Source organism: Macaca fascicularis, chromosome 1, assembly GCF_037993035.2.
Source record: "Macaca fascicularis isolate 582-1 chromosome 1, T2T-MFA8v1.1".
Classification (NCBI taxonomy): Eukaryota; Metazoa; Chordata; class Mammalia; order Primates; family Cercopithecidae; genus Macaca; species Macaca fascicularis.
Genome location: NC_088375.1, coordinates 99,603,465 through 99,630,452, shown reverse-complemented (window position 1 = coordinate 99,630,452; position 26,988 = coordinate 99,603,465). Strand labels below are relative to the sequence as shown.

Below are 26,988 nucleotides of genomic sequence, written 5' to 3'. Positions count from 1 at the left end.
AAAACAAACACAAAAGAAAAACTCTGGGTCTGGGCCGGGGATCCGCGCTCAGCAAGGCCCGCCACAGCTCAGCTGCCCACACGGGGCATTCGGGCGCGGGCCACGGCTGGTCCTTCCCCTGGCGACCCCGGCGGGCAGTCTCTGGGCTCTGGGCGGCAGAGAAAGCGCAAGACGGGAGGAGTCGGCCTCTCTCCCTCCGCTCTCCCTCCGCGCCGCGCCCCAGGTCCCTCGACGTGACGGGAGCCTCCCCTTCTGCTCGCCCCGTCGGGCCAGCCTCTCGTGGACGCCCCAATGGGACGGAGACCCACGGCAGGCGGTGACCAGTGAACGGCGGCTGGTGGCGAGTTCCGCTGTGCCAGCTTCCGTTGGCTTTACCATCGGTGCATGGGTGGTTCAGTGGTAGAATTCTCGCCTGCCACGCGGGAGGCCCGGGTTCGATTCCCGGCCCATGCAGCACGCCCTCCCATTTTGGTGCTGCTGCTGCTCCAAATGGAGCTGCGCTCGCCTCTGCCGCCTCCTTACACTCCGGGCGCGCCAGCGTGTCCTGCAACGGCTGCGCTCCCACGCGCGATGCCCCTCTGCCCTTTCTTCCGTGCCTCTCTCCACTGACTTGCGGGTGAGGCTGACCCCTCCCCCCTTCCTTGGTAAAAACAACCCCTCCAAACACGAAAGCACGCCAGACACCAGCCCTTGGCAACCTCCTGGTCCTGTTTCTCTTCACTACCCTGCCACCACCTCTGCCCGACGCATTTCACTTCAAGGAATATCGCCAGGCACCACGGGCTTGCACCCACTCGCCCCACCTCTTCTCTTCACCCTTCACCACCTCTACCTCTTGGTCTCTCTCTCTCCCCCTCGATGGCTCCCCACATCCAGAAAATGTTGCCATGGTTGCCCTTCCATCCTGAAGACGGCTTATTTATGTCTGGGGTCCAGTTGCATTCCCTACCCCTTCGGGACGTGGGACGTGGCCTCCAGTCGCTCTGTCACGATGTCTGCCCCACCCTGGGCTGCTTGTCACCTCACCCCAGCCCCACTCCGTATTCTGACTGCCCAGCCCAAGCAGCATCCCAGTCTCCCCGGCGGGGATCCCCCTTGACCACACAGACTTCCTTCCTTCCAAGACCCACCCGCTGACAATGTACTCTTCCGTCCAGCCTTCAGGCTCAGCCCTCCCTCCGCCGTCTTTTTCTCACCCCAACCGCCTTTTCACTCACACACACACAGACACACACACACATTCTCACTCCCTCTCTCTCTCTGTCTCACTGGGTCTCCAGCTCTCTCTCGCTCTCTCTCTCTGTCTCTCTGTGACTCTATCTCTCTGTCTCTCTCTCTCGCACATCCAGCTCTCCCTCTCGCCGTCAATGCCCCTCTCTCACACGACTCATATCCCTCAGCCCTGGCCTCCTTCAGGCTCTTCAGACACATGCCAGCTCCGCCACCAGCTGCGATCCCTCCGACCGCATGGGCAGCCCGCGAGGTGCCCTAACGCCCCAGGCCTCTGCACGACTTCCGTTTGACTGGATAGCCTCACTCCCAGACCTTGCCAGCCAGTCCTCTGCACCCCCTGGACACCCTGGACTCTTCCTTCCAGCTCCCAGCACACGACATGCTTCTCTCCTTTCCTTGGTGTCAGCCCCTTGCCCCGGGCTGGGCTGGACGCCAGCCACGGGAACGGACACCTTCGTCCATCACTGTCACCCGCTGACATCCACCCACATCGCCCTGGCAAGCAAGCCAGCCTCCCGTGGGGATGGCAAACCTCTCCATCCCCGATAGGGTCTGGTCTCTCTCTGCAGGTGATCCGACTGTGCCAAGATCCCACGAATGACACGGGACAGCTTTGTGCAGTTGGTTGGACCTCTACTTTGCCCCTAAAGAGAGTATTGGCAAGAAGTCGACTGACCTCTGCCATTGACTCGGGGAATCAGCCAAACGGTAAGATCAATACGGGTTGAATAGAGGGTTGGAGAACTGGGCTCATCTGTGCTAAGGAGGGGATGGGAAGAAAGTTCCACAGCGAATCTTGGCGTTGGGGATAGGTACCGTCTCCACATGTTCCTTGACACTTGGAGAGAAGATCGAGAGCGTAGGTCAGGCAATGGGAAGCAAACCTCGGCTACAAGTCTATCATGAACCCCAACTCCGCACATGTGGCTTTGGTCAGCTTGGCTGTTGGGTTTTCCCCACCAGCTCCTGCGTCCTCCACGCTTCAATGCCCGTGGCCAGGTTGGTCCAAATAACGGGACCTCTCGAGATTCGTTTTCACATCCAGAATAGGCGAGAATCTCAAACCTGTCAACAGTGAGTGGGAGCACGTGTACACACATGCGCGTGTATGTTGCGGGAAGTCAGGGACCCCGAACGGAGGGGCCGGCTGGAGCTGGGGCAGAGGAACATAAATTGTGAAGATTTCATTTCTATATGGACATTTATGGGTTCCCAAATAATACTTTTATAATTCCTTATGCCTGTCTTTGCTTTAATCTCTGAATCCTGTTATCTTCGTAAGCTGAGGATGGACGTCACCTCAGGACCACGGTGATAATTGGGTTAACTGTACAAATTGACTGTAAAACATGTGTGTTTGAACAATATGAAATCAGTGCACCTTGAGAAAGAATAGAATAACAGCGATTTTTAGGGAACAAGGGAAGACAGCCATAAGGTCTGACTGACTGCGGGGTCGGGCAAAAAGCGCCGTAGTTTTCTTCTTGCAGAGAGCCCATAAGCGGACGTGCAAGTAGGGAAGATACCGCTAAATTCTTTTCCTAGCAAGGAATATTGAGATTAATACTCTGGGAAGGGAATGCATTCCTGGTGGGAGGTCTATAAACAGCCGCTCTGGGAACGGCTGTCCTATGCGGTCGAGATAAGGCCTGAGACACGCCCTGGTCTCCTGCAGTACCATCAGGCTTATCAGGGCGGGGAAAAACTGCGCCCTGCTGCGTTTGTGGTCAGGCCGGTTGTCTGCTCTCGAACCCCGTTTTCTGTTGTTTGAGATGTTTATCAAGACAATACGTGCACCGCTGAACGTAGACCCTTATCAATAAATCTGCTTTTGCCCTTTGCCCTGTTCCCTCAGAAGCATGCGATCTTTGTTCTGCTTTTTGCCCTTCGAAGCATGTGATCTTTGTACCTACTCCCCGTTCGTACACCCCCTCCCCTTTTGAAATCCTTAACGAAAACTTGCTGGTTTTGAGGCTCGGGTGGGCATCACGGTCCTACCGATATGTGATGTCACCCCCGGCGGCCCAGCTGTCAAATTCCTCTCTTTGTACTCTCCCTCTTTATTTCTCAGCCGGCCGGCACTTACGGAAAATAGAAGGAACCTACGCCGAAATATCGGGGGCGGGTTCCCCCGATAGGTGTATGAAGAAAATGCTCACCATCACCCATCGTCGGGGAAATGCAAATGAAAACCACGAGGAGCTGTCATCTTACCCCGCTTAGGATGGCTATCATTAAAGCCGGAGGGAAAATAACCAACCCTGGCGACGAGGTAGACAAAAGGCAAGACTTAGACCCCGTGGGCGGAAAGGCGAATAAGTACAGCCGCCATGAAAAACGGCATGGAGATATCTGAAAACAAAATGCAACAAACTGACAAACAAACAAAACCCCACCCCAACCCTACCCTGCCACCTTCCCCCAACCCCTCGCACACAGATAATTCAAGGTAGAGCTACCTTTGGGCCCGGCAATCCCGCGGATGGGTGTTTAACCAAAGCACCAGGAAATCTGAATTTCCGAGGGATACCTGCACCCCCATGTTTACTGCAGCACTGTTCACAATTGCAGAAACGTCGAATCAACCTAAGTGTCCATCGGCCGGGAAATGGATTAACGAAAACGTGGCATGTGGACACCATGGAATACCATTTGGCCATAGAAAGGAAGGAAATCCTCTCGTCTGCAGCAACAGAGGTGGAACTAAAGGTCACGATGTAACCTCAAATGAGCCGGGCACAGAAAGACACGGAGGGCAGGTTCTGATTCCAATCGTGGGAATTGAACAATCAGAAAGTTCACCTTGTGGAGGTAGAGAGCAGAACGATAGACACCAGAGGCTGGAGAGGGTGGGTGGGTGACTGGGGTGAAGAGAGGTTGGCGAAATGGGTACGAGCATGCGTTTCGACGGAGGCAATACGTTCTAATAATGTTCCATGGCAGAGTGGGGCGACTAGGGGTCACAACGATGTATTAGCGTGTGTTTCAGAGCTGGAAGACAGCACCTGAGGTGTTCCCAACAGGTAGAGATGACAGATACCCACGGGATGGATGCCCTACATCCCCTCAGTTGATCATCGATCGCCACGCAATCTACACGTGTTACCGCATGTCACAGGAGTCCCATCAATATCATGTCCGCATGAAGAAAAACATAATCATGCTACAAGGGCGATTGTCACAGCTCTGGCTCCCCAGCGCCATGGCCCGTGGTCTCGGCTCCTCAAGTTCCGCTGCCATTTCTACCAAAGCCGCTGACACCCGTGGAGCCCAATCACGGATCCCGCGCTCCAAGGGTCTGGCACGCCTTGGAAAAGCCAGTGCGCTTGCTGGCATGAGTGGCTCTGGGCACGTGGCCCAAACGCTGGGCGCAGATCCCCCGCAGCCGAGAGAGAAGTGGCCCGTCAGCCACCCGGCTTGGCTTGGCGGAAGCCGCTCTGCTCGAGAGTCCTGGCCCATTCCGTGGCCAGACGAGGGTGCGAGGTGGGCGGCGGCGGCGGCGGCGGCGGTAGTGGCCGCGGTCACCTGGCGGCCATGGGAGGAGAAAGCCTGACCCGGCCGGTGGGCCTTGCCACTGAGAAAGAGTGGGAGGGAGGCGAGCACCTGACAAGGAAGAACTGTGACGCGGATGTTGCGAAGGTGGCGCCAGCGAGGCCAAAAGGACGGAGCGGTGGAGGTAGGCGGGGAGGTGGGGGCGCACGTGGAGGCCGCCGGAGGTTGTGGCTGGGGCGCCTGAGAAGCGAGGGAGCCTGTTGGTCAAAAGGGGAGGTGTGAAGGGGCCTGGCAGTTGGCAGGCAGAGCCAAAGAAGGAAGGCTTCCCTGACCGGGAATCGAACCCGGGCCGCGGCGGTGAGAGCGCCGAATCCTAACCACTAGACCACCAGGGAGAGACGGCCTTCAGGGCCCGGCTTGCGCCTCCTGGCCCCAGCGCCTGTGGCCCCAGCATTGGGCGCTACCTTGGCGCCTGTCCCCTGCTTCCCTTTAAAACAAACACCCGCAACCAGCCCCGGAGACGCGGGCGGCAACCCGCCCGCCCCAACCAGCAGCTCTGGCCCTGTTCGCAGCACACCCTCCAAACACCGCGCCCCTCCTTCCCGGGCGCACACGCACGCAGCCCCTGGCCAAGTTCCGACACGAGCCCGGCGCCCGGGACCTCCGCAAAAGGTCGGCCCGCTGCGTTGGCCGGGAATCGAACCCGGGTCAACTGCTTGGAAGGCAGCTATGCTCACCACTATACCACCAACGCCGCACGGCGCGGGCAGCCCCGCCACGCCGGCCCGGGGCTCCCACGAGCGCGCCGCCCGCGCCCGGCGCAGCAGCGCCCCGACGCCCCGTCCGTCCGCCTGCCCGCCCGCAGCTCCGCGCCGCCACGGCCCCGCCAAAGGCCGGCCCGCGCCCCACCGGTGCAAGGCGAGCGCGGCTGCCCCGTTCCGCCCCCGTTCTGCGTCTGGGGGCGCTCTCGCTCCCTCGCAGACCCGGGCCGCCGGAGTCCTTCTCCACCAGGTGTCCGGGGGGCACACGGCCGGCGTCCACAGGGTCCTCAACTCCTCCGCCTCCCACCGACCGCCGCCGCCGGGCCCTGTGCCAAGTGGCAGAAAGCCTCTTCCCACAACCACTTTGGGCCGGCAGCTCGCTGGGCGCCCTGGGGGCCAGAGGAGGCCGCCCGGCTGTGGCGATCAAGCGGCGGGCGAGAAGAAAAGGGAGGAGGCCAAGGGGGCCCCTGAGGCCAAGGGGGCCCAGAGGGCCCAGGGGGCCAAGGGGCCAGGCAGGTCAGGCCCGGGATGGCGCCCTGCGACTAGCTGGAGGGCGGAGGAAGGAGAAGGAGGGCCCACAGGCTGGGTCCGAGGCGGCGGCCCTAAAAGGACTGCTGCCTCCCCGTCGGGGAATCGAACCCCGGTCTCCCGCGTGACAGGCGGGGATACTCACCACTATACTAACGAGGACGACGGCCACGGTCGCCGGGACGCCAGACCCCACTCCGACCGCGGACGCCTAGCCCTGCCTTGATCCCCTCCCCCGACCGCAGGGGCCCCGCGCCTGCTCGCCCTCCACCCGCCACCCGCCACCCGCCACCCGCCACCCGCCACCGTTGGCGCGGCCTACCCCGACACCCAACAAAGCACCCTGCGGTCCCACTGGGACCCGGAGCCGGACCCCGACAGCTACCGGAGCGGCGTGGAACCTCCCCTTGCGCCCTGCCTGCCGTCTCCAGCGCGGGGATCGCGCCGGCAGGAAGAGGCTGCGGGCCAAACAGCCAGGCTGCTGCTCCTAGGACGTGGTGGGCGCGCGCCCTGCGGGGTTCCGCCAGCGGAGGCGCGGGCGCGGGGGCGGGCGGCGGCGCCCGGCCCGACGCGGACCGTTTGGGTCCGGGGTGGGGACGCGGAGGCGTCCACGCCAACGCCGGCCGGCTCCGTTCACTCGGCGCCCGCTCCGGCCCCGCGGTCCGTCGGTTGCGCACCGAACCCAGACAGGCGCCGGCCAAGGGCGCCGGCGTTCGCGCCGGGTCCCAGCCAGGCGAGCGGCGACGCGCCCCGGCGCGCCGTCAGGATGGCCGAGCGGTCTAAGGCGCTGCGTTCAGGTCGCAGTCTCCCCTGGAGGCGTGGGTTCGAATCCCACTCCTGACAACCCGACCTTTTGGCCCGCCCGCCGGAGGGCAACGCCCATCGCAACCCTGGAGCACCTTTGGTCGGTTCCTGCCTTGAGCCCTTGCCCACTCTCCAAACTCCAGCCCCCTTGAAGCAAGCCTCCAAAACGCCGCCGCTTCTCAGGCACGTCCCTTCTTCCTGCCCACCCGCCGGCCGTCGCAGAAACAGCCCAGGACCATGCGCCAGCGCCCGCGACCCTTTACCGATTGCCCTTCGGACAGACGCACTCCCCACCACCTCACACGCCCTCTTCCCTGGCCCCACACACACAGCGAGCGACCGCGACCACCTTCCACGCTCTTCCCTACCTATCTCCTCCGCCCGCCTTCTCCTCACTCGCCCAAACAGACGCAGCCCGGACTCTGCCCCTATTCCTCCTTTTCCCGCCTTCCTCCCACCGGCCTCCGCCCAGCGCCCAGCGCCCACCGCCTTGAATCGCCGCTGCGCTGCCCAGAGGCCTCCGGCGTGCACAGCCCGCTCGGTTTCACCCTCCAACCTCTGACCGCCGAACAGCAGCGAGCCAGCGACCCGCTCTTGGAGCCGCGCACACTTCTCCCACCACAGGCACGCCATCCAACATCCTGCCCTTTCCTCCGGTACCCCTCGGACCCCGCCTGCGCATTCCACTCTCCCGACGCCCTAGGCAGGTCGCCGATCTCACCTCGCTACTTGTGCTCCCTTCCCGCTAACACCTGCCTGCCGGCCCACCTGCAGCCGGGACGCCTGCCGGCCAGAGGCAGCGGGATCCCTGCACACAGCCTGGCAGGCGAGTCCGTACCCGGAAAGATAGCCAACGAGGAATCACGAGCGGAAGCCCTAGATCCCCGTCACGCGCCCACAAACGCCAGGCCCCGCCGGGACAGCTCTGCGCCACACCACACCGCATCCCCACGCGGGAAGCCGCGGCCTGGGCCGTCCCAGCCACACCCAGCGCGCCTTCTCCCGGGTCAGCCAGCTGCGGCTCTGCCAAAGCGCTCCTCCGCTCCTTTCTGGCGCTCCAGCCTCCCTACCAGCCCATCGGGGCCGGACCCCGAGTGCGAGCCGGTGGCCTGGGTCAGAGCGCAGAAGCGAGGCGCCCACGGACTTGGTCTGCGTTTCTGAGCCGCACGCGGCGGCTGCGAGACCCGTCCCCCCATCGCCGCCCCCGCTCGCTGACACGCTGACACACCCACCCCCACACCCACCCGCAGCTGACACAAGCGAGAAGGCCAGCCCGGCCGGAACAACAACAACAACAACAACAACAACAACAACAAAGAAAACAAAACAAAACAAACACAAAAGAAAAACTCTGGGTCTGGGCCGGGGATCCGCGCTCAGCAAGGCCCGCCACAGCTCAGCTGCCCACACGGGGCATTCGGGCGCGGGCCACGGCTGGTCCTTCCCCTGGCGACCCCGGCGGGCAGTCTCTGGGCTCTGGGCGGCAGAGAAAGCGCAAGACGGGAGGAGTCGGCCTCTCTCCCTCCGCTCTCCCTCCGCGCCGCGCCCCAGGTCCCTCGACGTGACGGGAGCCTCCCCTTCTGCTCGCCCCGTCGGGCCAGCCTCTCGTGGACGCCCCAATGGGACGGAGACCCACGGCAGGCGGTGACCAGTGAACGGCGGCTGGTGGCGAGTTCCGCTGTGCCAGCTTCCGTTGGCTTTACCATCGGTGCATGGGTGGTTCAGTGGTAGAATTCTCGCCTGCCACGCGGGAGGCCCGGGTTCGATTCCCGGCCCATGCAGCACGCCCTCCCATTTTGGTGCTGCTGCTGCTCCAAATGGAGCTGCGCTCGCCTCTGCCGCCTCCTTACACTCCGGGCGCGCCAGCGTGTCCTGCAACGGCTGCGCTCCCACGCGCGATGCCCCTCTGCCCTTTCTTCCGTGCCTCTCTCCACTGACTTGCGGGTGAGGCTGACCCCTCCCCCCTTCCTTGGTAAAAACAACCCCTCCAAACACGAAAGCACGCCAGACACCAGCCCTTGGCAACCTCCTGGTCCTGTTTCTCTTCACTACCCTGCCACCACCTCTGCCCGACGCATTTCACTTCAAGGAATATCGCCAGGCACCACGGGCTTGCACCCACTCGCCCCACCTCTTCTCTTCACCCTTCACCACCTCGACCTCTTGGTCTCTCTCTCTCCCCCTCGATGGCTCCCCACATCCAGAAAATGTTGCCATGGTTGCCCTTCCATCCTGAAGACGGCTTATTTATGTCTGGGGTCCAGTTGCATTCCCTACCCCTTCGGGACGTGGGACGTGGCCTCCAGTCGCTCTGTCACGATGTCTGCCCCACCCTGGGCTGCTTGTCACCTCACCCCAGCCCCACTCCGTATTCTGACTGCCCAGCCCAAGCAGCATCCCAGTCTCCCCGGCGGGGATCCCCCTTGACCACACAGACTTCCTTCCTTCCAAGACCCACCCGCTGACAATGTACTCTTCCGTCCAGCCTTCAGGCTCAGCCCTCCCTCCGCCGTCTTTTTCTCACCCCAACCGCCTTTTCACTCACACACACACAGACACACACACACATTCTCACTCCCTCTCTCTCTCTGTCTCACTGGGTCTCCAGCTCTCTCTCGCTCTCTCTCTCTGTCTCTCTGTGACTCTATCTCTCTGTCTCTCTCTCTCGCACATCCAGCTCTCCCTCTCGCCGTCAATGCCCCTCTCTCACACGACTCATATCCCTCAGCCCTGGCCTCCTTCAGGCTCTTCAGACACATGCCAGCTCCGCCACCAGCTGCGATCCCTCCGACCGCATGGGCAGCCCGCGAGGTGCCCTAACGCCCCAGGCCTCTGCACGACTTCCGTTTGACTGGATAGCCTCACTCCCAGACCTTGCCAGCCAGTCCTCTGCACCCCCTGGACACCCTGGACTCTTCCTTCCAGCTCCCAGCACACGACATGCTTCTCTCCTTTCCTTGGTGTCAGCCCCTTGCCCCGGGCTGGGCTGGACGCCAGCCACGGGAACGGACACCTTCGTCCATCACTGTCACCCGCTGACATCCACCCACATCGCCCTGGCAAGCAAGCCAGCCTCCCGTGGGGATGGCAAACCTCTCCATCCCCGATAGGGTCTGGTCTCTCTCTGCAGGTGATCCGACTGTGCCAAGATCCCACGAATGACACGGGACAGCTTTGTGCAGTTGGTTGGACCTCTACTTTGCCCCTAAAGAGAGTATTGGCAAGAAGTCGACTGACCTCTGCCATTGACTCGGGGAATCAGCCAAACGGTAAGATCAATACGGGTTGAATAGAGGGTTGGAGAACTGGGCTCATCTGTGCTAAGGAGGGGATGGGAAGAAAGTTCCACAGCGAATCTTGGCGTTGGGGATAGGTACCGTCTCCACATGTTCCTTGACACTTGGAGAGAAGATCGAGAGCGTAGGTCAGGCAATGGGAAGCAAACCTCGGCTACAAGTCTATCATGAACCCCAACTCCGCACATGTGGCTTTGGTCAGCTTGGCTGTTGGGTTTTCCCCACCAGCTCCTGCGTCCTCCACGCTTCAATGCCCGTGGCCAGGTTGGTCCAAATAACGGGACCTCTCGAGACTCGTTTTCACATCCAGAATAGGCGAGAATCTCAAACCTGTCAACAGTGAGTGGGAGCACGTGTACACACATGCGCGTGTATGTTGCGGGAAGTCAGGGACCCCGAACGGAGGGGCCGGCTGGAGCTGGGGCAGAGGAACATAAATTGTGAAGATTTCATTTCTATATGGACATTTATGGGTTCCCAAATAATACTTTTATAATTCCTTATGCCTGTCTTTGCTTTAATCTCTGAATCCTGTTATCTTCGTAAGCTGAGGATGGACGTCACCTCAGGACCACGGTGATAATTGGGTTAACTGTACAAATTGACTGTAAAACATGTGTGTTTGAACAATATGAAATCAGTGCACCTTGAGAAAGAATAGAATAACAGCGATTTTTAGGGAACAAGGGAAGACAGCCATAAGGTCTGACTGACTGCGGGGTCGGGCAAAAAGCGCCGTAGTTTTCTTCTTGCAGAGAGCCCATAAGCGGACGTGCAAGTAGGGAAGATACCGCTAAATTCTTTTCCTAGCAAGGAATATTGAGATTAATACTCTGGGAAGGGAATGCATTCCTGGTGGGAGGTCTATAAACAGCCGCTCTGGGAACGGCTGTCCTATGCGGTCGAGATAAGGCCTGAGACACGCCCTGGTCTCCTGCAGTACCATCAGGCTTATCAGGGCGGGGAAAAACTGCGCCCTGCTGCGTTTGTGGTCAGGCCGGTTGTCTGCTCTCGAACCCCGTTTTCTGTTGTTTGAGATGTTTATCAAGACAATACGTGCACCGCTGAACGTAGACCCTTATCAATAAATCTGCTTTTGCCCTTTGCCCTGTTCCCTCAGAAGCATGCGATCTTTGTTCTGCTTTTTGCCCTTCGAAGCATGTGATCTTTGTACCTACTCCCCGTTCGTACACCCCCTCCCCTTTTGAAATCCTTAACGAAAACTTGCTGGTTTTGAGGCTCGGGTGGGCATCACGGTCCTACCGATATGTGATGTCACCCCCGGCGGCCCAGCTGTCAAATTCCTCTCTTTGTACTCTCCCTCTTTATTTCTCAGCCGGCCGGCACTTACGGAAAATAGAAGGAACCTACGCCGAAATATCGGGGGCGGGTTCCCCCGATAGGTGTATGAAGAAAATGCTCACCGTCACCCATCGTCGGGGAAATGCAAATGAAAACCACGAGGAGCTGTCATCTTACCCCGCTTAGGATGGCTATCATTAAAGCCGGAGGGAAAATAACCAACCCTGGCGACGAGGTAGACAAAAGGCAAGACTTAGACCCCGTCGGCGGAAAGGCGAATAAGTACAGCCGCCATGAAAAACGGCATGGAGATATGTGAAAACAAAATGCAACAAACTGACAAACAAACAAAACCCCACCCCAACCCTACCCTGCCACCTCCCCCCAACCCCTCGCACACAGATAATTCAAGGTAGAGCTACCTTTGGGCCCGGCAATCCCGCGGATGGGTGTTTAACCAAAGCACCAGGAAATCTGAATTTCCGAGGGATACCTGCACCCCCATGTTTACTGCAGCACTGTTCACAATTGCAGAAACGTCGAATCAACCTAAGTGTCCATCGGCCGGGAAATGGATTAACGAAAACGTGGCATGTGGACACCATGGAATACCATTTGGCCATAGAAAGGAAGGAAATCCTCTCGTCTGCAGCAACAGAGGTGGAACTAAAGGTCACGATGTAACCTCAAATGAGCCGGGCACAGAAAGACACGGAGGGCAGGTTCTGATTCCAATCGTGGGAATTGAACAATCAGAAAGTTTACCTTGTGGAGGTAGAGAGCAGAACGATAGACACCAGAGGCTGGAGAGGGTGGGTGGGTGACTGGGGTGAAGAGAGGTTGGCGAAATGGGTACGAGCATGCGTTTCGACGGAGGCAATACGTTCTAATAATGTTCCATGGCAGAGTGGGGCGACTAGGGGTCACAACGATGTATTAGCGTGTGTTTCAGAGCTGGAAGACAGCACCTGAGGTGTTCCCAACAGGTAGAGATGACAGATACCCACGGGATGGATGCCCTACATCCCCTCAGTTGATCATCGATCGCCACGCAATCTACACGTGTTACCGCATGTCACAGGAGTCCCATCAATATCATGTCCGCATGAAGAAAAACATAATCATGCTACAAGGGCGATTGTCACAGCTCTGGCTCCCCAGCGCCATGGCCCGTGGTCTCGGCTCCTCAAGTTCCGCTGCCATTTCTACCAAAGCCGCTGACACCCGTGGAGCCCAATCACGGATCCCGCGCTCCAAGGGTCTGGCACGCCTTGGAAAAGCCAGTGCGCTTGCTGGCATGAGTGGCTCTGGGCACGTGGCCCAAACGCTGGGCGCAGATCCCCCGCAGCCGAGAGAGAAGTGGCCCGTCAGCCACCCGGCTTGGCTTGGCGGAAGCCGCTCTGCTCGAGAGTCCTGGCCCATTCCGTGGCCAGACGAGGGTGCGAGGTGGGCGGCGGCGGCGGCGGCGGTAGTGGCCGCGGTCACCTGGCGGCCATGGGAGGAGAAAGCCTGACCCGGCCGGTGGGCCTTGCCACTGAGAAAGAGTGGGAGGGAGGCGAGCACCTGACAAGGAAGAACTGTGACGCGGATGTTGCGAAGGTGGCGCCAGCGAGGCCAAAAGGACGGAGGGGTGGAGGTAGGCGGGGAGGTGGGGGCGCACGTGGAGGCCGCCGGAGGTTGTGGCTGGGGCGCCTGAGAAGCGAGGGAGCCTGTTGGTCAAAAGGGGAGGTGTGAAGGGGCCTGGCAGTTGGCAGGCAGAGCCAAAGAAGGAAGGCTTCCCTGACCGGGAATCGAACCCGGGCCGCGGCGGTGAGAGCGCCGAATCCTAACCACTAGACCACCAGGGAGAGACGGCCTTCAGGGCCCGGCTTGCGCCTCCTGGCCCCAGCGCCTGTGGCCCCAGCATTGGGCGCTACCTTGGCGCCTGTCCCCTGCTTCCCTTTAAAACAAACACCCGCAACCAGCCCCGGAGACGCGGGCGGCAACCCGCCCGCCCCAACCAGCAGCTCTGGCCCTGTTCGCAGCACACCCTCCAAACACCGCGCCCCTCCTTCCCGGGCGCACACGCACGCAGCCCCTGGCCAAGCTCCGACACGAGCCCGGCGCCCGGGACCTCCGCAAAAGGTCGGCCCGCTGCGTTGGCCGGGAATCGAACCCGGGTCAACTGCTTGGAAGGCAGCTATGCTCACCACTATACCACCAACGCCGCACGGCGCGGGCAGCCCCGCCACGCCGGCCCGGGGCTCCCACCAGCGCGCCGCCCACGCCCGGCGCAGCAGCGCCCCGACGCCCCGTCTGTCCGCCTGCCCGCCCGCAGCTCCGCGCCGCCACGGCCTCGCCAAAGGCCGGCCCGCGCCCCACCGGTGCAAGGCGAGCGCGGCTGCCCCGTTCCGCCCCCGTTCTGCGTCTGGGGGCGCTCTCGCTCCCTCGCAGACCCGGGCCGCCGGAGTCCTTCTCCACCAGGTGTCCGGGGGGCACACGGCCGGCGTCCACAGGGTCCTCAACTCCTCCGCCTCCCACCGACCGCCGCCGCCGGGCCCTGTGCCAAGTGGCAGAAAGCCTCTTCCCACAACCACTTTGGGCCGGCAGCTCGCTGGGCGCCCTGGGGGCCAGAGGAGGCCGCCCGGCTGTGGCGATCAAGCGGCGGGCGAGAAGAAAAGGGAGGAGGCCAAGGGGGCCCCTGAGGCCAAGGGGGCCCAGAGGGCCCAGGGGGCCAAGGGGCCAGGCAGGTCAGGCCCGGGATGGCGCCCTGCGACTAGCTGGAGGGCGGAGGAAGGAGAAGGAGGGCCCACAGGCTGGGTCCGAGGCGGCGGCCCTAAAAGGACTGCTGCCTCCCCGTCGGGGAATCGAACCCCGGTCTCCCGCGTGACAGGCGGGGATACTCACCACTATACTAACGAGGACGACGGCCACGGTCGCCGGGACGCCAGACCCCACTCCGACCGCGGACGCCTAGCCCTGCCTTGATCCCCTCCCCCGACCGCAGGGGCCCCGCGCCTGCTCGCCCTCCACCCGCCACCCGCCACCCGCCACCCGCCACCCGCCACCGTTGGCGCGGCCTACCCCGACACCCAACAAAGCACCCTGCGGTCCCACTGGGACCCGGAGCCGGACCCCGACAGCTACCGGAGCGGCGTGGAACCTCCCCTTGCGCCCTGCCTGCCGTCTCCAGCGCGGGGATCGCGCCGGCAGGAAGAGGCTGCGGGCCAAACAGCCAGGCTGCTGCTCCTAGGACGTGGTGGGCGCGCGCCCTGCGGGGTTCCGCCAGCGGAGGCGCGGGCGCGGGGGCGGGCGGCGGCGCCCGGCCCGACGCGGACCGTTTGGGTCCGGGGTGGGGACGCGGAGGCGTCCACGCCAACGCCGGCCGGCTCCGTTCACTCGGCGCCCGCTCCGGCCCCGCGGTCCGTCGGTTGCGCACCGAACCCAGACAGGCGCCGGCCAAGGGCGCCGGCGTTCGCGCCGGGTCCCAGCCAGGCGAGCGGCGACGCGCCCCGGCGCGCCGTCAGGATGGCCGAGCGGTCTAAGGCGCTGCGTTCAGGTCGCAGTCTCCCCTGGAGGCGTGGGTTCGAATCCCACTCCTGACAACCCGACCTTTTGGCCCGCCCGCCGGAGGGCAACGCCCATCGCAACCCTGGAGCACCTTTGGTCGGTTCCTGCCTTGAGCCCTTGCCCACTCTCCAAACTCCAGCCCCCTTGAAGCAAGCCTCCAAAACGCCGCCGCTTCTCAGGCACGTCCCTTCTTCCTGCCCACCCGCCGGCCGTCGCAGAAACAGCCCAGGACCATGCGCCAGCGCCCGCGACCCTTTACCGATTGCCCTTCGGACAGACGCACTCCCCACCACCTCACACGCCCTCTTCCCTGGCCCCACACACACAGCGAGCGACCGCGACCACCTTCCACGCTCTTCCCTACCTATCTCCTCCGCCCGCCTTCTCCTCACTCGCCCAAACAGACGCAGCCCGGACTCTGCCCCTATTCCTCCTTTTCCCGCCTTCCTCCCACCGGCCTCCGCCCAGCGCCCAGCGCCCACCGCCTTGAATCGCCGCTGCGCTGCCCAGAGGCCTCCGGCGTGCACAGCCCGCTCGGTTTCACCCTCCAACCTCTGACCGCCGAACAGCAGCGAGCCAGCGACCCGCTCTTGGAGCCGCGCACACTTCTCCCACCACAGGCACGCCATCCAACATCCTGCCCTTTCCTCCGGTACCCCTCGGACCCCGCCTGCGCATTCCACTCTCCCGACGCCCTAGGCAGGTCGCCGATCTCACCTCGCTACTTGTGCTCCCTTCCCGCTAACACCTGCCTGCCGGCCCACCTGCAGCCGGGACGCCTGCCGGCCAGAGGCAGCGGGATCCCTGCACACAGCCTGGCAGGCGAGTCCGTACCCGGAAAGATAGCCAACGAGGAATCACGAGCGGAAGCCCTAGATCCCCGTCACGCGCCCACAAACGCCAGGCCCCGCCGGGACAGCTCTGCGCCACACCACACCGCATCCCCACGCGGGAAGCCGCGGCCTGGGCCGTCCCAGCCACACCCAGCGCGCCTTCTCCCGGGTCAGCCAGCTGCGGCTCTGCCAAAGCGCTCCTCCGCTCCTTTCTGGCGCTCCAGCCTCCCTACCAGCCCATCGGGGCCGGACCCCGAGTGCGAGCCGGTGGCCTGGGTCAGAGCGCAGAAGCGAGGCGCCCACGGACTTGGTCTGCGTTTCTGAGCCGCACGCGGCGGCTGCGAGACCCGTCCCCCCATCGCCGCCCCCGCTCGCTGACACGCTGACACACCCACCCCCACACCCACCCGCAGCTGACACAAGCGAGAAGGCCAGCCCGGCCGGAACAACAACAACAACAACAACAACAACAACAAAGAAAACAAAACAAAACAAACACAAAAGAAAAACTCTGGGTCTGGGCCGGGGATCCGCGCTCAGCAAGGCCCGCCACAGCTCAGCTGCCCACACGGGGCATTCGGGCGCGGGCCACGGCTGGTCCTTCCCCTGGCGACCCCGGCGGGCAGTCTCTGGGCTCTGGGCGGCAGAGAAAGCGCAAGACGGGAGGAGTCGGCCTCTCTCCCTCCGCTCTCCCTCCGCGCCGCGCCCCAGGTCCCTCGACGTGACGGGAGCCTCCCCTTCTGCTCGCCCCGTCGGGCCAGCCTCTCGTGGACGCCCCAATGGGACGGAGACCCACGGCAGGCGGTGACCAGTGAACGGCGGCTGGTGGCGAGTTCCGCTGTGCCAGCTTCCGTTGGCTTTACCATCGGTGCATGGGTGGTTCAGTGGTAGAATTCTCGCCTGCCACGCGGGAGGCCCGGGTTCGATTCCCGGCCCATGCAGCACGCCCTCCCATTTTGGTGCTGCTGCTGCTCCAAATGGAGCTGCGCTCGCCTCTGCCGCCTCCTTACACTCCGGGCGCGCCAGCGTGTCCTGCAACGGCTGCGCTCCCACGCGCGATGCCCCTCTGCCCTTTCTTCCGTGCCTCTCTCCACTGACTTGCGGGTGAGGCTGACCCCTCCCCCCTTCCTTGGTAAAAACAACCCCTCCAAACACGAAAGCACGCCAGACACCAGCCCTTGGCAACCTCCTGGTCCTGTTTCTCTTCACTACCCTGCCACCACCTCTGCCCGACGCATTTCACTTCAAGGAATATCGCCAGGCACCACGGGCTTGCACCCACTTGCCCCACCTCTTCTCTTCACCCTTCACCACCTCTACCTCTTGGTCTCTCTCTCTCCCCCTCGATGGCTCCCCACATCCAGAAAATGTTGCCATGGTTGCCCTTCCATCCTGAAGACGGCTTATTTATGTCTGGGGTCCAGTTGCATTCCCTACCCCTTCGGGACGTGGGACGTGGCCTCCAGTCGCTCTGTCACGATGTCTGCCCCACCCTGGGCTGCTTGTCACCTCACCCCAGCCCCACTCCGTATTCTGACTGCCCAGCCCAAGCAGCATCCCAGTCTCCCCGGCGGGGATCCCCCTTGACCACACAGACTTCCTTCCTTCCAAGACCCACCCGCTGACAATGTACTCTTCCGTCCAGCCTTCAGGCTCAGCCCTCCCTCCGCCGTCTTTTTCTCACCCCAACCGCCTTTTCACTCACACACACACAGACACACACACACATTCTCACTCCCTCTCTCTCTCTGTCTCACTGGGTCTCCAGCTCTCTCTCGCTCTCTCTCTCTGTCTCTCTGTGACTCTATCTCTCTGTCTCTCTCTCTCGCACATCCAGCTCTCCCTCTCGCCGTCAATGCCCCTCTCTCACACGACTCATATCCCTCAGCCCTGGCCTCCTTCAGGCTCTTCAGACACATGCCAGCTCCGCCACCAGCTGCGATCCCTCCGACCGCATGGGCAGCCCGCGAGGTGCCCTAACGCCCCAGGCCTCTGCACGACTTCCGTTTGACTGGATAGCCTCACTCCCAGACCTTGCCAGCCAGTCCTCTGCACCCCCTGGACACCCTGGACTCTTCCTTCCAGCTCCCAGCACACGACATGCTTCTCTCCTTTCCTTGGTGTCAGCCCCTTGCCCCGGGCTGGGCTGGACGCCAGCCACGGGAACGGACACCTTCGTCCATCACTGTCACCCGCTGACATCCACCCACATCGCCCTGGCAAGCAAGCCAGCCTCCCGTGGGGATGGCAAACCTCTCCATCCCCGATAGGGTCTGGTCTCTCTCTGCAGGTGATCCGACTGTGCCAAGATCCCACGAATGACACGGGACAGCTTTGTGCAGTTGGTTGGACCTCTACTTTGCCCCTAAAGAGAGTATTGGCAAGAAGTCGACTGACCTCTGCCATTGACTCGGGGAATCAGCCAAACGGTAAGATCAATACGGGTTGAATAGAGGGTTGGAGAACTGGGCTCATCTGTGCTAAGGAGGGGATGGGAAGAAAGTTCCACAGCGAATCTTGGCGTTGGGGATAGGTACCGTCTCCACATGTTCCTTGACACTTGGAGAGAAGATCGAGAGCGTAGGTCAGGCAATGGGAAGCAAACCTCGGCTACAAGTCTATCATGAACCCCAACTCCGCACATGTGGCTTTGGTCAGCTTGGCTGTTGGGTTTTCCCCACCAGCTCCTGCGTCCTCCACGCTTCAATGCCCGTGGCCAGGTTGGTCCAAATAACGGGACCTCTCGAGACTCGTTTTCACATCCAGAATAGGCGAGAATCTCAAACCTGTCAACAGTGAGTGGGAGCACGTGTACACACATGCGCGTGTATGTTGCGGGAAGTCAGGGACCCCGAACGGAGGGGCCGGCTGGAGCTGGGGCAGAGGAACATAAATTGTGAAGATTTCATTTCTATATGGACATTTATGGGTTCCCAAATAATACTTTTATAATTCCTTATGCCTGTCTTTGCTTTAATCTCTGAATCCTGTTATCTTCGTAAGCTGAGGATGGACGTCACCTCAGGACCACGGTGATAATTGGGTTAACTGTACAAATTGACTGTAAAACATGTGTGTTTGAACAATATGAAATCAGTGCACCTTGAGAAAGAATAGAATAACAGCGATTTTTAGGGAACAAGGGAAGACAGCCATAAGGTCTGACTGACTGCGGGGTCGGGCAAAAAGCGCCGTAGTTTTCTTCTTGCAGAGAGCCCATAAGCGGACGTGCAAGTAGGGAAGATACCGCTAAATTCTTTTCCTAGCAAGGAATATTGAGATTAATACTCTGGGAAGGGAATGCATTCCTGGTGGGAGGTCTATAAACAGCCGCTCTGGGAACGGCTGTCCTATGCGGTCGAGATAAGGCCTGAGACACGCCCTGGTCTCCTGCAGTACCATCAGGCTTATCAGGGCGGGGAAAAACTGCGCCCTGCTGCGTTTGTGGTCAGGCCGGTTGTCTGCTCTCGAACCCCGTTTTCTGTTGTTTGAGATGTTTATCAAGACAATACGTGCACCGCTGAACGTAGACCCTTATCAATAAATCTGCTTTTGCCCTTTGCCCTGTTCCCTCAGAAGCATGCGATCTTTGTTCTGCTTTTTGCCCTTCGAAGCATGTGATCTTTGTACCTACTCCCCGTTCGTACACCCCCTCCCCTTTTGAAATCCTTAACGAAAACTTGCTGGTTTTGAGGCTCGGGTGGGCATCACGGTCCTACCGATATGTGATGTCACCCCCGGCGGCCCAGCTGTCAAATTCCTCTCTTTGTACTCTCCCTCTTTATTTCTCAGCCGGCCGGCACTTACGGAAAATAGAAGGAACCTACGCCGAAATATCGGGGGCGGGTTCCCCCGATAGGTGTATGAAGAAAATGCTCACCGTCACCCATCGTCGGGGAAATGCAAATGAAAACCACGAGGAGCTGTCATCTTACCCCGCTTAGGATGGCTATCATTAAAGCCGGAGGGAAAATAACCAACCCTGGCGACGAGGTAGACAAAAGGCAAGACTTAGACCCCGTGGGCGGAAAGGCGAATAAGTACAGCCGCCATGAAAAACGGCATGGAGATATGTGAAAACAAAATGCAACAAACTGACAAACAAACAAAACCCCACCCCAACCCTACCCTGCCACCTCCCCCCAACCCCTCGCACACAGATAATTCAAGGTAGAGCTACCTTTGGGCCCGGCAATCCCGCGGATGGGTGTTTAACCAAAGCACCAGGAAATCTGAATTTCCGAGGGATACCTGCACCCCCATGTTTACTGCAGCACTGTTCACAATTGCAGAAACGTCGAATCAACCTAAGTGTCCATCGGCCGGGAAATGGATTAACGAAAACGTGGCATGTGGACACCATGGAATACCATTTGGCCATAGAAAGGAAGGAAATCCTCTCGTCTGCAGCAACAGAGGTGGAACTAAAGGTCACGATGTAACCTCAAATGAGCCGGGCACAGAAAGACACGGAGGGCAGGTTCTGATTCCAATCGTGGGAATTGAACAATCAGAAAGTTCACCTTGTGGAGGTAGAGAGCAGAACGATAGACACCAGAGGCTGGAGAGGGTGGGTGGGTGACTGGGGTGAAGAGAGGTTGGCGAAATGGGTACGAGCATGCGTTTCGACGGAGGCAATACGTTCTAATAATGTTCCATGGCAGAGTGGGGCGACTAGGGGTCACAACGATGTATTAGCGTGTGTTTCAGAGCTGGAAGACAGCACCTGAGGTGTTCCCAACAGGTAGAGATGACAGATACCCACGGGATGGATGCCCTACATCCCCTCAGTTGATCATCGATCGCCACGCAATCTACACGTGTTACCGCATGTCACAGGAGTCCCATCAATATCATGTCCGCATGAAGAAAAACATAATCATGCTACAAGGGCGATTGTCACAGCTCTGGCTCCCCAGCGCCATGGCCCGTGGTCTCGGCTCCTCAAGTTCCGCTGCCATTTCTACCAAAGCCGCTGACACCCGTGGAGCCCAATCACGGATCCCGCGCTCCAAGGGTCTGGCACGCCTTGGAAAAGCCAGTGCGCTTGCTGGCATGAGTGGCTCTGGGCACGTGGCCCAAACGCTGGGCGCAGATCCCCCGCAGCCGAGAGAGAAGTGGCCCGTCAGCCACCCGGCTTGGCTTGGCGGAAGCCGCTCTGCTCGAGAGTCCTGGCCCATTCCGTGGCCAGACGAGGGTGCGAGGTGGGCGGCGGCGGCGGCGGCGGCGGTAGTGGCCGCGGTCACCTGGCGGCCATGGGAGGAGAAAGCCTGACCCGGCCGGTGGGCCTTGCCACTGAGAAAGAGTGGGAGGGAGGCGAGCACCTGACAAGGAAGAACTGTGACGCGGATGTTGCGAAGGTGGCGCCAGCGAGGCCAAAAGGACGGAGCGGTGGAGGTAGGCGGGGAGGTGGGGGCGCACGTGGAGGCCGCCGGAGGTTGTGGCTGGGGCGCCTGAGAAGCGAGGGAGCCTGTTGGTCAAAAGGGGAGGTGTGAAGGGGCCTGGCAGTTGGCAGGCAGAGCCAAAGAAGGAAGGCTTCCCTGACCGGGAATCGAACCCGGGCCGCGGCGGTGAGAGCGCCGAATCCTAACCACTAGACCACCAGGGAGAGACGGCCTTCAGGGCCCGGCTTGCGCCTCCTGGCCCCAGCGCCTGTGGCCCCAGCATTGGGCGCTACCTTGGCGCCTGTCCCCTGCTTCCCTTTAAAACAAACACCCGCAACCAGCCCCGGAGACGCGGGCGGCAACCCGCCCGCCCCAACCAGCAGCTCTGGCCCTGTTCGCAGCACACCCTCCAAACACCGCGCCCCTCCTTCCCGGGCGCACACGCACGCAGCCCCTGGCCAAGTTCCGACACGAGCCCGGCGCCCGGGACCTCCGCAAAAGGTCGGCCCGCTGCGTTGGCCGGGAATCGAACCCGGGTCAACTGCTTGGAAGGCAGCTATGCTCACCACTATACCACCAACGCCGCACGGCGCGGGCAGCCCCGCCACGCCGGCCCGGGGCTCCCACGAGCGCGCCGCCCGCGCCCGGCGCAGCAGCGCCCCGACGCCCCGTCCGTCCGCCTGCCCGCCCGCAGCTCCGCGCCGCCACGGCCCCGCCAAAGGCCGGCCCGCGCCCCACCGGTGCAAGGCGAGCGCGGCTGCCCCGTTCCGCCCCCGTTCTGCGTCTGGGGGCGCTCTCGCTCCCTCGCAGACCCGGGCCGCCGGAGTCCTTCTCCACCAGGTGTCCGGGGGGCACACGGCCGGCGTCCACAGGGTCCTCAACTCCTCCGCCTCCCACCGACCGCCGCCGCCGGGCCCTGTGCCAAGTGGCAGAAAGCCTCTTCCCACAACCACTTTGGGCCGGCAGCTCGCTGGGCGCCCTGGGGGCCAGAGGAGGCCGCCCGGCTGTGGCGATCAAGCGGCGGGCGAGAAGAAAAGGGAGGAGGCCAAGGGGGCCCCTGAGGCCAAGGGGGCCCAGAGGGCCCAGGGGGCCAAGGGGCCAGGCAGGTCAGGCCCGGGATGGCGCCCTGCGACTAGCTGGAGGGCGGAGGAAGGAGAAGGAGGGCCCACAGGCTGGGTCCGAGGCGGCGGCCCTAAAAGGACTGCTGCCTCCCCGTCGGGGAATCGAACCCCGGTCTCCCGCGTGACAGGCGGGGATACTCACCACTATACTAACGAGGACGACGGCCACGGTCGCCGGGACGCCAGACCCCACTCCGACCGCGGACGCCTAGCCCTGCCTTGATCCCCTCCCCCGACCGCAGGGGCCCCGCGCCTGCTCGCCCTCCACCCGCCACCCGCCACCCGCCACCCGCCACCGTTGGCGCGGCCTACCCCGACACCCAACAAAGCACCCTGCGGTCCCACTGGGACCCGGAGCCGGATCCCGACAGCTACCGGAGCGGCGTGGAACCTCCCCTTGCGCCCTGCCTGCCGTCTCCAGCGCGGGGATCGCGCCGGCAGGAAGAGGCTGCGGGCCAAACAGCCAGGCTGCTGCTCCTAGGACGTGGTGGGCGCGCGCCCTGCGGGGTTCCGCCAGCGGAGGCGCGGGCGCGGGGGCGGGCGGCGGCGCCCGGCCCGACGCGGACCGTTTGGGTCCGGGGTGGGGACGCGGAGGCGTCCACGCCAACGCCGGCCGGCTCCGTTCACTCGGCGCCCGCTCCGGCCCCGCGGTCCGTCGGTTGCGCACCGAACCCAGACAGGCGCCGGCCAAGGGCGCCGGCGTTCGCGCCGGGTCCCAGCCAGGCGAGCGGCGACGCGCCCCGGCGCGCCGTCAGGATGGCCGAGCGGTCTAAGGCGCTGCGTTCAGGTCGCAGTCTCCCCTGGAGGCGTGGGTTCGAATCCCACTCCTGACAACCCGACCTTTTGGCCCGCCCGCCGGAGGGCAACGCCCATCGCAACCCTGGAGCACCTTTGGTCGGTTCCTGCCTTGAGCCCTTGCCCACTCTCCAAACTCCAGCCCCCTTGAAGCAAGCCTCCAAAACGCCGCCGCTTCTCAGGCACGTCCCTTCTTCCTGCCCACCCGCCGGCCGTCGCAGAAACAGCCCAAGACCATGCGCCAGCGCCCGCGACCCTTTACCGATTGCCCTTCGGACAGACGCACTCCCCACCACCTCACACGCCCTCTTCCCTGGCCCCACACACACAGCGAGCGACCGCGACCACCTTCCACGCTCTTCCCTACCTATCTCCTCCGCCCGCCTTCTCCTCACTCGCCCAAACAGACGAAGCCCGGACTCTGCCCCTATTCCTCCTTTTCCCGCCTTCCTCCCACCGGCCTCCGCCCAGCGCCCAGCGCCCACCGCCTTGAATCGCCGCTGCGCTGCCCAGAGGCCTCCGGCGTGCACAGCCCGCTCGGTTTCACCCTCCAACCTCTGACCGCCGAACAGCAGCGAGCCAGCGACCCGCTCTTGGAGCCGCGCACACTTCTCCCACCACAGGCACGCCATCCAACATCCTGCCCTTTCCTCCGGTACCCCTCGGACCCCGCCTGCGCATTCCACTCTCCCGACGCCCTAGGCAGGTCGCCGATCTCACCTCGCTACTTGTGCTCCCTTCCCGCTAACACCTGCCTGCCGGCCCACCTGCAGCCGGGACGCCTGCCGGCCAGAGGCAGCGGGATCCCTGCACACAGCCTGGCAGGCGAGTCCGTACCCGGAAAGATAGCCAACGAGGAATCACGAGCGGAAGCCCTAGATCCCCGTCACGCGCCCACAAACGCCAGGCCCCGCCGGGACAGCTCTGCGCCACACCACACCGCATCCCCACGCGGGAAGCCGCGGCCTGGGCCGTCCCAGCCACACCCAGCGCGCCTTCTCCCGGGTCAGCCAGCTGCGGCTCTGCCAAAGCGCTCCTCCGCTCCTTTCTGGCGCTCCAGCCTCCCTACCAGCCCATCGGGGCCGGACCCCGAGTGCGAGCCGGTGGCCTGGGTCAGAGCGCAGAAGCGAGGCGCCCACGGACTTGGTCTGCGTTTCTGAGCCGCACGCGGCGGCTGCGAGACCCGTCCCCCCATCGCCGCCCCCGCTCGCTGACACGCTGACACACCCACCCCCACACCCACCCGCAGCTGACACAAGCGAGAAGGCCAGCCCGGCCGGAACAACAACAACAACAACAACAACAACAACAACAACAAAGAAAACAAAACAAAACAAACACAAAAGAAAAACTCTGGGTCTGGGCCGGGGATCCGCGCTCAGCAAGGCCCGCCACAGCTCAGCTGCCCACACGGGGCATTCGGGCGCGGGCCACGGCTGGTCCTTCCCCTGGCGATCCCGGCGGGCAGTCTCTGGGCTCTGGGCGGCAGAGAAAGCGCAAGACGGGAGGAGTCGGCCTCTCTCCCTCCGCTCTCCCTCCGCGCCGCGCCCCAGGTCCCTCGACGTGACCGGAGCCTCCCCTTCTGCTCGCCCCGTCGGGCCAGCCTCTCGTGGACGCCCCAATGGGACGGAGACCCACGGCAGGCGGTGACCAGTGAACGGCGGCTGGTGGCGAGTTCCGCTGTGCCAGCTTCCGTTGGCGTTTACCATCGGTGCATGGGTGGTTCAGTGGTAGAATTCTCGCCTGCCACGCGGGAGGCCCGGGTTCGATTCCCGGCCCATGCAGCACGCCCTCCCATTTTGGTGCTGCTGCTGCTCCAAATGGAGCTGCGCTCGCCTCTGCCGCCTCCTTACACTCCGGGCGCGCCAGCGTGTCCTGCAACGGCTGCGCTCCCACGCGCGATGCCCCTCTGCCCTTTCTTCCGTGCCTCTCTCCACTGACTTGCGGGTGAGGCTGACCCCTCCCCCCTTCCTTGGTAAAAACAACCCCTCCAAACACGAAAGCACGCCAGACACCAGCCCTTGGCAACCTCCTGGTCCTGTTTCTCTTCACTACCCTGCCACCACCTCTGCCCGACGCATTTCACTTCAAGGAATATCGCCAGGCACCACGGGCTTGCACCCACTCGCCCCACCTCTTCTCTTCACCCTTCACCACCTCTACCTCTTGGTCTCTCTCTCTCCCCCTCGATGGCTCCCCACATCCAGAAAATGTTGCCATGGTTGCCCTTCCATCCTGAAGACGGCTTATTTATGTCTGGGGTCCAGTTGCATTCCCTACCCCTTCGGGACGTGGGACGTGGCCTCCAGTCGCTCTGTCACGATGTCTGCCCCACCCTGGGCTGCTTGTCACCTCACCCCAGCCCCACTCCGTATTCTGACTGCCCAGCCCAAGCAGCATCCCAGTCTCCCCGGCGGGGATCCCCCTTGACCACACAGACTTCCTTCCTTCCAAGACCCACCCGCTGACAATGTACTCTTCCGTCCAGCCTTCAGGCTCAGCCCTCCCTCCGCCGTCTTTTTCTCACCCCAACCGCCTTTTCACTCACACACACACAGACACACACACACATTCTCACTCCCTCTCTCTCTCTGTCTCACTGGGTCTCCAGCTCTCTCTCGCTCTCTCTCTCTGTCTCTCTGTGACTCTATCTCTCTGTCTCTCTCTCTCGCACATCCAGCTCTCCCTCTCGCCGTCAATGCCCCTCTCTCACACGACTCATATCCCTCAGCCCTGGCCTCCTTCAGGCTCTTCAGACACATGCCAGCTCCGCCACCAGCTGCGATCCCTCCGACCGCATGGGCAGCCCGCGAGGTGCCCTAACGCCCCAGGCCTCTGCACGACTTCCGTTTGACTGGATAGCCTCACTCCCAGACCTTGCCAGCCAGTCCTCTGCACCCCCTGGACACCCTGGACTCTTCCTTCCAGCTCCCAGCACACGACATGCTTCTCTCCTTTCCTTGGTGTCAGCCCCTTGCCCCGGGCTGGGCTGGACGCCAGCCACGGGAACGGACACCTTCGTCCATCACTGTCACCCGCTGACATCCACCCACATCGCCCTGGCAAGCAAGCCAGCCTCCCGTGGGGATGGCAAACCTCTCCATCCCCGATAGGGTCTGGTCTCTCTCTGCAGGTGATCCGACTGTGCCAAGATCCCACGAATGACACGGGACAGCTTTGTGCAGTTGGTTGGACCTCTACTTTGCCCCTAAAGAGAGTATTGGCAAGAAGTCGACTGACCTCTGCCATTGACTCGGGGAATCAGCCAAACGGTAAGATCAATACGGGTTGAATAGAGGGTTGGAGAACTGGGCTCATCTGTGCTAAGGAGGGGATGGGAAGAAAGTTCCACAGCGAATCTTGGCGTTGGGGATAGGTACCGTCTCCACATGTTCCTTGACACTTGGAGAGAAGATCGAGAGCGTAGGTCAGGCAATGGGAAGCAAACCTCGGCTACAAGTCTATCATGAACCCCAACTCCGCACATGTGGCTTTGGTCAGCTTGGCTGTTGGGTTTTCCCCACCAGCTCCTGCGTCCTCCACGCTTCAATGCCCGTGGCCAGGTTGGTCCAAATAACGGGACCTCTCGAGATTCGTTTTCACATCCAGAATAGGCGAGAATCTCAAACCTGTCAACAGTGAGTGGGAGCACGTGTACACACATGCGCGTGTATGTTGCGGGAAGTCAGGGACCCCGAACGGAGGGGCCGGCTGGAGCTGGGGCAGAGGAACATAAATTGTGAAGATTTCATTTCTATATGGACATTTATGGGTTCCCAAATAATACTTTTATAATTCCTTATGCCTGTCTTTGCTTTAATCTCTGAATCCTGTTATCTTCGTAAGCTGAGGATGGACGTCACCTCAGGACCACGGTGATAATTGGGTTA

At 62.1% G+C, this 26,988-nt stretch overlaps 16 non-coding genes across 16 annotated transcripts; 7 read left to right on the top strand and 9 right to left on the bottom strand.

Moving 5' to 3' along the window:
• Positions 1 to 382: 382 nt before the first annotated feature.
• On the top strand, positions 383 to 453 carry TRNAG-GCC (transfer RNA glycine (anticodon GCC)). Its single transcript has one exon. It is a non-coding gene; the product is annotated as a tRNA-Gly (tRNA).
• A 4,595-nt stretch (positions 454 to 5,048) lies between these two features.
• TRNAE-CUC (transfer RNA glutamic acid (anticodon CUC)) lies at positions 5,049 to 5,120 on the bottom strand. Its single transcript has one exon. It is a non-coding gene; the product is annotated as a tRNA-Glu (tRNA).
• A 287-nt stretch (positions 5,121 to 5,407) lies between these two features.
• Positions 5,408 to 5,479, bottom strand: TRNAG-UCC (transfer RNA glycine (anticodon UCC)). Its single transcript has one exon. It is a non-coding gene; the product is annotated as a tRNA-Gly (tRNA).
• Positions 5,480 to 6,104: 625 nt separating this feature from the next.
• TRNAD-GUC (transfer RNA aspartic acid (anticodon GUC)) lies at positions 6,105 to 6,176 on the bottom strand. The gene has a single exon. It is a non-coding gene; the product is annotated as a tRNA-Asp (tRNA).
• Positions 6,177 to 6,774: 598 nt separating this feature from the next.
• Positions 6,775 to 6,857, top strand: TRNAL-CAG (transfer RNA leucine (anticodon CAG)). The gene has a single exon. It is a non-coding gene; the product is annotated as a tRNA-Leu (tRNA).
• Positions 6,858 to 8,528: 1,671 nt separating this feature from the next.
• Positions 8,529 to 8,599, top strand: TRNAG-GCC (transfer RNA glycine (anticodon GCC)). Its single transcript has one exon. It is a non-coding gene; the product is annotated as a tRNA-Gly (tRNA).
• A 4,592-nt stretch (positions 8,600 to 13,191) lies between these two features.
• On the bottom strand, positions 13,192 to 13,263 carry TRNAE-CUC (transfer RNA glutamic acid (anticodon CUC)). Its single transcript has one exon. It is a non-coding gene; the product is annotated as a tRNA-Glu (tRNA).
• Positions 13,264 to 13,550: 287 nt separating this feature from the next.
• TRNAG-UCC (transfer RNA glycine (anticodon UCC)) lies at positions 13,551 to 13,622 on the bottom strand. The gene has a single exon. It is a non-coding gene; the product is annotated as a tRNA-Gly (tRNA).
• A 625-nt stretch (positions 13,623 to 14,247) lies between these two features.
• On the bottom strand, positions 14,248 to 14,319 carry TRNAD-GUC (transfer RNA aspartic acid (anticodon GUC)). The gene has a single exon. It is a non-coding gene; the product is annotated as a tRNA-Asp (tRNA).
• Positions 14,320 to 14,917: 598 nt separating this feature from the next.
• TRNAL-CAG (transfer RNA leucine (anticodon CAG)) lies at positions 14,918 to 15,000 on the top strand. Its single transcript has one exon. It is a non-coding gene; the product is annotated as a tRNA-Leu (tRNA).
• Positions 15,001 to 16,668: 1,668 nt separating this feature from the next.
• On the top strand, positions 16,669 to 16,739 carry TRNAG-GCC (transfer RNA glycine (anticodon GCC)). Its single transcript has one exon. It is a non-coding gene; the product is annotated as a tRNA-Gly (tRNA).
• Positions 16,740 to 21,334: 4,595 nt separating this feature from the next.
• On the bottom strand, positions 21,335 to 21,406 carry TRNAE-CUC (transfer RNA glutamic acid (anticodon CUC)). The gene has a single exon. It is a non-coding gene; the product is annotated as a tRNA-Glu (tRNA).
• A 287-nt stretch (positions 21,407 to 21,693) lies between these two features.
• TRNAG-UCC (transfer RNA glycine (anticodon UCC)) lies at positions 21,694 to 21,765 on the bottom strand. The gene has a single exon. It is a non-coding gene; the product is annotated as a tRNA-Gly (tRNA).
• Positions 21,766 to 22,390: 625 nt separating this feature from the next.
• Positions 22,391 to 22,462, bottom strand: TRNAD-GUC (transfer RNA aspartic acid (anticodon GUC)). The gene has a single exon. It is a non-coding gene; the product is annotated as a tRNA-Asp (tRNA).
• Positions 22,463 to 23,053: 591 nt separating this feature from the next.
• TRNAL-CAG (transfer RNA leucine (anticodon CAG)) lies at positions 23,054 to 23,136 on the top strand. Its single transcript has one exon. It is a non-coding gene; the product is annotated as a tRNA-Leu (tRNA).
• Positions 23,137 to 24,811: 1,675 nt separating this feature from the next.
• On the top strand, positions 24,812 to 24,882 carry TRNAG-GCC (transfer RNA glycine (anticodon GCC)). Its single transcript has one exon. It is a non-coding gene; the product is annotated as a tRNA-Gly (tRNA).
• Positions 24,883 to 26,988: the final 2,106 nt, after the last annotated feature.